Genomic DNA, 8,925 nt, shown 5'->3' on the forward strand with positions numbered 1-8,925 from the left:
ATAAAGAAATATGCAATAATGGGTTTAGTTCTGTTCGTGTATGATTCTGTCGGCATCTTCTGACAATTCAAATTTCAAATTATTTGAATGTAGGCGGAGTGATACAGGCGACCCGACATGCGCATGCATGAGAAAGGTGGTGGGGGACGTGCCGAAACTTCGGGCAAAACCCGAAGAGTATAATCTCCTCAGTCCGACTATAACTGCCCTGGGTCAGTGTCACGGGCACTAACCGCAGCGCGAATTCCGGCCAACAGAGGCGGGCTCTGATTGGCGGAGATTTTGGCACATCATGCATGGTCTTCGATGGCGCCACCGCATGATTTCGGGGAATTCTCACGCGAAAAATACTCAACTCTAATTATTCTCTACGTAACTTTATAAAATCGACTGATGATTAATCTGGGCCGAACTGGTGGACGTTCCCGGTAGCTTAGTCGGTAAGAGTGCCCGGCGTGTAACTGGGAGACCCGGGTTCGAATCCCGGCTGGGCGAATCGGAAATTTTTTCTCTCTAAATTTCAATTCTATTCGAATTTTTGGATTTTTGGCGCCTCCTACGGGTCGGCTCTCCTGGATTCACGGGGTTAAAAGACCAATACTCTTAACTAAATTCTCCAAATTTTCCAAAATTCTAGGCAACCTGGCAATTCACGGGATACAAGAGTTGCACTTGTTCCACGTGACCTTCCACCGAAAAACTAAAACGTTACCAGTTAACCATCGTAAAATCCATCATAATTTGGAGCGCCGGCGTTTCAGTTGGACCTAATCGATTTACCGTAAGATTAACAATAGGGTGGTTCCCATAAAGTTTATCGGATGACTCTAAAATTCCGCCCTTCTTCACGATAACTCTATGGGCCCTCAAAAACGCGTAATTTCAGATCTTTATTAATCAAAAACGAAACGAAACCGCAAAATTACTAAAGGGAATCGCGAAGCAAACGAAAAATAACTCCGCTTAAACGGGAAAACAACGGGACTCGATTATCCCAGGGATAATCGGAAAAATGACCACACCGGAGTGGGAAACAAAACCCTTATTTCTCTCTCTCGCTCTCTCTACTCACGATCCGTTTCTGAATATCGCCAGAGGTGGATGTTCTCAGGTCCTGGTGGTGTCTCTAACGAACATCCCCACATGTTCGTTACACATAATTATGAACGATATACTATTCAGAGTGCAAAACAATAATCATAAAATTTCTCATAACCCAAATTTTTCAGTCACCGCCTCCTCTTTCATTCCCCTTCACACCGCTACTAAAGCATTCCATTATTCATCTGGGAAAATGATATAAACAATTCTGATGCTTTTTTGCTAAGGCAGAGTATCTTCTCCTCATTCTTGATGTTTTTCATAATTTTATTCGAGCATTCCCTGAACTTGAAACTTTCATGAATTATTTGAAATTTTTCAAACTTTCCATAGCATTCAGTATGTCTTGTGAATATTTTTTCAACTTGAAAATGTTGTACAATTGTTGAAAAAAAATATGAGAAATGTCTCAAATGTTCTAAATTATTTTCTCTGACTTCAATCCAATTAATCAGCATGCTGTTTCGGGTTCACGTGACATATTCACATCAGGTTTATTTGGAAAATTCCACCGTCGCATATTATTTATTTTCCCATTGTGTATTCAAAAATTGTAGAATATTTAAGAGATACCGAAAATTTTCTCCAATTTTTGAAAAACCGGCGGATTTTCTCACATTTCTGTGGAAAACGTTATAATTGTATTAAATTCATTGGAAAACTTCCAAATAATCTTGAATTTTGAAAAGAGACCGACAATTTTATGATTTTTTAGGAAACTTGTAAACTTTCTTCAAGTTTTTATAATTCATTCCCTGTTTACCCGCTTAGAAGAGAATTTTGAAGAAAAGCGGAAACACATTTATTGATTTCTAAAAATCATCTTATAATATGTCACATCAGGAATACAATTCCTCTAAAATTTTGCTATTCCTAGGAGTCCGGAAATTGACGGGGTTTTTGCATATATTTTAGGTAAAGAACATTTTTTTCCTGGATTATCTGTGACCCGTTGATTCCAAATATCGAGGTCCCCAAGGTAAATTCCTGTGAGTTTTTTTGTTACTAACAAATTATTGATAAACAATTGAACACTCGACTTTTTCGGCCAGAAAAAGAACATTCCTATAGAATTCGCGTGATTTCAAATAAAGTAAGTTCTTAAATATTTTTCGGTATTTGCAACCGGTTCGTCAATAAAAATTAATAAACAAATAATTTTTTAAGGTATTTTCTGTATTGTTTGCTGCAAATATTAACTGAATTTTTTTTCGCGTTTCACGTAGTTCCATAAGTTCTTCACATATAGGTGAATGATTCATAAAGAAATCTATTTCGTGTACACCGAATTGACTATTATTTTTTAATAAGTGAGTTAAACAAAAGACAAAAAATGTCGATTTTCAATGGCAATTTTTTTTCTAAATATTCAAGATACTTCAAGGAAGGTTAGTCCTTATGATGTTTCTCTGAACTCAACCGTTTATTTAATAAAAAGTAATAAACAGTGACAAATGAATTTATTTATCATTTTTCATTCAACAAACAGTCGAGTTGAGCGCAAAAATTATAAGTACTTATCTTTCTCAAAATGTTTGGAATATTCAGACAAAAAAAATCCCCTATAAAAATCGGTATTTTTTGTTTAAACAAATATTGAAAAAATGAATCAGGTGTATGCAAAGTAAATTTGGTTGTGAATCACTCACGTATCATATGAAGAGTATGCAACTACATGAAATGCGAAAAAAATTTCAGTCAATATCTTCAGTAAACAATATCGAAAATCCTTTGAAAAATCATTTGTTTATGAATTTTTATTGATAAAACGATTGCAAATACAGAAAAATGTTTGAGGATTTACCCCTTCTGAGACCACGGGTGTTCTATAGAAAAAAAAATTCCCGGTCGGAAAACTCGACTTTTCAATTGTTTATTAATAGTTTGCTAATAACAGAAAAAATCACAGTAAATCGGATCCTGAACCTCCATATTCGGATTCAGCTGGTTGAAACAAAATAGAAATCAGTAGAAAACTTTTCTCGACCTAAAATGTATACCAACCTCCCCCTTCCCCCCTCCCAAGGGCATAAAGTATAGTTTCAATAGTTTCGGCTTTGCATTACTATTTCAGTTAAGCTGTAGGGACTCCCTTTGCATATTTATAATACACGACATATGCATGAATTTCCAATTAGAAATGGGTTTTCAAATTCGCGCCCATTTCCCTAGCAATGCCATCCGTCGGTGATTTTATCGATGCTTGTTCTCATTCGAGTTTGACTTCTGGGAAATCGATTCTCATTCGATTTCGATTCGAGTTCCATTCGAGATTCTTGTTCGTTCTCCTTTATACAGGGTGACAACTGGGAAGTTGCCTAAAGTATACTCACATGTTTTCCCTTCCTACTGAAACACGGAAGGTTAGCTCCATTAGATATATATTAGAGTGTTGTCAGTTTCTATTGAGACGCTACAAGAAGACTACGTGTAATTCAAAATGAGTACACTTGCAAACGAAGAAAAAGTATATCTTATTGATACGTCTTTTATACTAGAGGTAACAACTATACTGAAGCATATAGAGGTTTTCGTACCAAATTTGGGAGTAAAAAAGTAGCCAGTGAAAACACCCTCAGAAGGTGAGAATAAAAACTAATTTATCTGACTTTTTCGTATAACCTCACTTTTGACTAAAACTTTCAAGTATTTATTACTTTCTCTCCCAGAGTAATTGATAATTTCATCAAGTATTATACTCTTGAGGACCGTCGTCATGATCTTCCTGGTCGATCACACTCATTTACAACAGAAGATTCCAAAAACAAAAGAATTGAGTTTTGTAACGTTATGACACACAATTTTTAAAGTGATGAGATCGACATCAATCAGTTAATCTTCACAGACGAAGCTCATTTTTATTTAAATGCATATGTAAATAAACAAAATTACCGTTTTTGGGTCGCGAAAATCCGCACTCATCTGAGGCAAAGTTTTTACACCCTGTTAAAGTGACTGTTTGGGCAGATATTTTCAATCAAAACAATACGCTTAGAATTCATAGAAGGGACTATTACAGGCAATAGTTATCGAGAAATGCTACAAACTAAATATTTCCCTTTGGCTACAGGAAGAGGATTGGTTAAGGACTATTATTTTATGCAAGATGGTGCAACACCGCTTAGAACTAAGGACGTATCTGAAGCTATTTATGAAGTGTATTGTGATCGCGTCATCGGATTAGGATACCCCAAGTTTGTTCATGGAGGTATGGAATGGCCCTCTTATTCACCCGATTTGAACCCGTGCGACTCCTTCTTATGGGACTTCCTGAAAGATAATGTTTATGCAGCAAAACCCGAGACCAAAGATCATTTGAATAAAGCCATCAGAGACGGAATTTCTGGTATTTCTCCAACTCAGATTGAACAAGATTTTCATAGTTTTCGAAAACGGCTTGATTATTGTGCAAATTTGATTGAAGATCACTTCGAAAAGATCTACCATTAATAGTTATCTTCTGGCTCAATTTGTCAATTTTTTTCAAATCTCAATAAGTATGTATTAGAAGTGTCTGATTCAACTGAAACTAATTCCAAATAAAAATGACATCTTTACTCAATTCATATGTATTTTTCTTTTTTTTCCGGCACTCATTTCACAGTTATAAACGATTAGTTTCGGTAACTTCCTAATTGTCACCCTGTACATAAACTAGCATTATAAAGCGCGCTTCGCGCGCCCTGCAAGATATTATAACCTCATCAATGGTCAATCTTCATCAACCCAAACTGTCATTCTTTTTTCTAATCGATAGTCGACAGTTGTTTGCATTGATAATCGATATTGTCATTCGATTAAAAAAAAATCGACATCTCGCAATTTCGAGATTTGGTCTTCTCCTTTAGTAATATTGACTAGCACTTTAAAGCGCGTTTCGCGCGCTCGGCGCATAAGTTCTTGCACATCTTCATCGGTGATGATATAAAAAAATTAATAAAGTAGAACAACGGAAACGCATTTGGATTAGTTTGATTTGAAGGGTTATTCTGTTCTCTATCATGATTCTCATTTTTTAATATCGAAAATAGATTGAAAATGATTAGTATTACAAAAAAGGAATAGCGTGAAAATGGAGTTTTTCAGACGCTAGGCCGGAAAATGGCATTTTCAATAATGAAATGGAGAAATCCACATTGATTTCATTGGAGTCATCACGTATTTGGAGTCAGTGTTATAATATCAATCCCATTCAAATTTTAAATTGATTCGCGCTTAGAAATCGCGTAGTTTACATGAGATTCCTTTTAGTTTTTATGTAAACTGAAATTTTTCTCTAGTCAATGACGGCATGGATATGCATCGTCATTTCGATTGGGATGTTGGGAGAAGCTGTCGAAATTCTCCTCCGAGTATAAATATTTTTTCATCAAATGGTTTGTCATTGTCCATAATATCCTGTAGACTTCGGTCTGCAATTTCAAAAGCGTATCTAGGTGCTATTGGAGCTTCATCCCAAATAAAAACATCAAGCTTTTTCAGTTCTGTAGCCTCTTTGGATTCAGTAACAAACGATGATGTACTATCAGTTGTCAACGGTACTGGTAAACCGAAAGTTTTATGGGTAGTTTTTCCTTCAGGTAATAAAACCACAGCAATGCCTGTGAGTGCAATTTTCTTCTGTCCCTTGAAGAGATAATAGATAGTGGTGTAAGTGAAAGTCTTACCCGATCCTCCAGGACCATCGACGTATATGCATTTAACATGATTATTATCATTATTGACCATATTCATGACATCATCAAAAATCTCTCTCTGGGAATCATTTAAATGGTGTTAATTTTGTCCACCCATTCTCAAAAATTCTTTTGATTCGACAGAAGTTTCCTTGATTTCACCAATAGATAATACGGTCCGACAAAATACGCGACGGTTCGGGCCGGAGGATGAAACCTATGCCACTCGATAGATTTTTCGACGCAGAATGCGAATCCGTCTGTTAAAATGCGCTCAGACGCGTGGTTACCGAGAACAAAAATGTTAAATTTGAAAAAACCGGCGAAATCGGGCAAATTTAAAGAACAAAAGCTCAATGAATTTTTATCCTATTGGGGCGGGGAAAAAATAGGGGGTTCAAGATATTCAGAAGTATTGAGTGGAGCAGAGGGTACTTGAGTAGATTTCCACATAATATGCTGAAAAAATAGAATGAAAAGAAAAAAAAATGGTGGATTTTGGGTGGAATAGAAGGAGGAAAGGCAATTGTTTTCTCTCGTTCAACAGGATCGGGAGCCAATTTCAAATCGTTCTCCCCACGTGAGTTTTAACCTGAGAATTTTAATGCATGAAACTTTGATTTCAGGAGGAAGTACATTGGAATTTACTGTCGCTGCCGACTGATTTGATAGATAAATAGATACATAATAAATCGCACTCGATTGGAAAAATATTTACTCAACATAAACAAACGGAATAAACAGTTTTTCTACAACTCTTCCGATAATTTTTGTGTTTTTATGGAATTTCGGGATGCGGGAAACAAATCTTGGATGATTTTCATTTGTAAGAGGTGTTGTTTTCGCTCATCAGAGTCCAACAATAGTCTGCGAGCATATGGACTGTTTTTTTGCCATGTTACCTTTTCTCCATCATTGCGATGTCCTGGTGAAATTGCTCTCCATGCTCATCACTGACGTCAATAGGATTTTCATGGAAATGCTCCAAATGGCTTCAAGGACTGTTGCGCCACAAACAATAATCAATACTTGATTCTGACGGAGTTGTAAGTTCGATCAGTTTGACCATACAAAATTGCTTGCTGGAAACGTGATACGCCGAATGGGTTCTTTGTATCATATTTGATTGAACGAATTGAGACATCGAACAAGGGAAAAATCGTGGAATGAGACGAGTTAGTATTGAAACGTCAACAATTTATTCACTATTTTAAAATTCGGATACACTTGGTTTTAATGGAGACTGGTTTTAACACTCCGCCGTTTTGATCATGACTAAAATTAAAAACTGACAATTTTGGCAAGAGAAAATTGCCACAGAGGAAGGGGAATAGGGCGAAAACCGGAGGGGATAATTATACAAAAAGGAATGTTATTGGTCAAAGACTGAAGCAGGAGGGTAAGATAAGCATAGATAGAAAAGTGTCGATGTGATTGGTTGCGAGGTTGGGAATTGGGACGGACTAGAGAGTGGGAGATGGGAAAAATCCAGACCCCAATTGTGGGTCTGCTTGAGGACGGAAAGGTGTTCGGTTATGGTTTGAGAGGAGCAATAAAACGGTGGGGTTTATAATGGCTGGACGGATTAGGACAATTTTTATAGAGGTGAGTTTTTAGGGATAGTAGGAAATGTGAGTAATAATCAATATGAGCAATAGAGGGTGAGCAGTAAAGCCATGAAGGATTCGAAGGTGGATTAAGAGAAGGAAAAGTCTTCGTTGAAATGGAGTAAAATTGTCGAGGATTAAGAATTTTGCTAGGGAATTTACCTTAATGAAATTTTCGCAAGGAATTTCGAAGGGTCATTGGCGACGTTTTTCCCCGAGACGCGCCAAGTAATAAATGTAAGGGAAGTTGACGGAAAGAATAATGCGAAGTGTCAGGAGAAAAAATAACAATAATTCTAATACTAATTATTTACGGAGAAATTGTAAGGGATTCTGGGGAAATCCCTTCGCTCGCCGCGGGACCATCGGAAAGAGTACCGGAAAAATCGTAAGTACGCAAAGAAAATGACCCAGTCGAGCCAATAGTTTCGAGTCAATTCGTTTGTTAATAATTAGAGATTTCGAGTCATTTTGGATTCATTAGAATTCCGGATTTGCGTTCTAACGCCTTTTTTTTAATCATTTTTTTTTGTTATTGGGAATCTGGTTTTGCGTTCTGACGCCCTTTTGTATTTTTGGATTCGTTTTGTCTTCACGTTGCGTTCCGCGCCTTCCGTTTTGTTAATTGCATGAGGGAAGAATTAACTATATAGGGCCGATAGAATTTTCGTGGCTTAGGCCGAGATATTACCGAACTGCGCGATCATTTTTGAGGATTTTTCCCCTTCGTTTCGAATTTTCGGGGATTGTGTAAGAGTAGTTGGAATACTACCGCTCAATTAGTGGATTTTAGGGGTTTGGGAAGGGTTATTTTTGGGTTAGGTGGAAGGTCACGCGATCAATCCCGACCGTTGTTCTCGCGTGAATCGCCAAGGTCGTTTTAGTTCGATTTTTCTAATTGTTTTTATTTTTTGTAATTAAGTTTTGTTCTTTTNAATCGCCAAGGTCGTTTTAGTTCGATTTTTCTAATTGTTTTTATTTTTTGTAATTAAGTTTTGTTCTTTTTTTTGTAATTTATTTTCCTAGCCCCGTGATCCCGAGAATACGACTCCGGAGAGGAGATTATAGTTAAATAGGAATTTCTCTTGAGTTAATAACCAACTCTGACATCCATTTCAATCAGTCTAGTAATTAATTTTTGTATAGAGTTATTTCAATTTGAATTTCGTTAGGTAGAAATCCCGATTACCGACCGTTATGTAATTGTTGCGCCATCCAGACGTACGTGGCGCTCTGTCCACGTCTCATCTCCGTGCGCCAAGCCGCCATCGTGGCCCATCGAGCGTCAGTATCGATTAGCCTCCTCACATGTGACAGACGTGAGTGTAACGCAGTTCCTTCTCGCCGCTGCGACGGTTATTAGGAGTTTTTTTTTTGTGTGTGTGGAAGCAGAAGGCAATTGTAGTTAATCGGGCGCATACCGGAGTGAAACAAGACTTTTGAGGGTCCGGAGATTTATATGTGGAGGCTTTGCCGGGGAGCAGACAAGCGAGGAGTAGAGCGTCGTTCCGTTGGTGAGTTTCACGAATATTTTTGGGGTT

At 37.2% G+C, this 8,925-nt stretch overlaps 1 non-coding gene across 1 annotated transcript; it reads left to right on the top strand.

Annotated features, from left to right (window-relative positions):
* Positions 1 to 422: 422 nt before the first annotated feature.
* Positions 423 to 495, top strand: Trnat-ugu. The gene has a single exon. It is a non-coding gene; the product is annotated as a tRNA-Thr (tRNA).
* Positions 496 to 8,925: the final 8,430 nt, after the last annotated feature.

This window comes from Diachasma alloeum, unplaced genomic scaffold, assembly GCF_001412515.2.
Source record: "Diachasma alloeum isolate Michigan unplaced genomic scaffold, Dall2.0 Dall_scaffold_00305, whole genome shotgun sequence".
In the NCBI taxonomy this organism is placed as follows: domain Eukaryota; kingdom Metazoa; phylum Arthropoda; class Insecta; order Hymenoptera; family Braconidae; genus Diachasma; species Diachasma alloeum.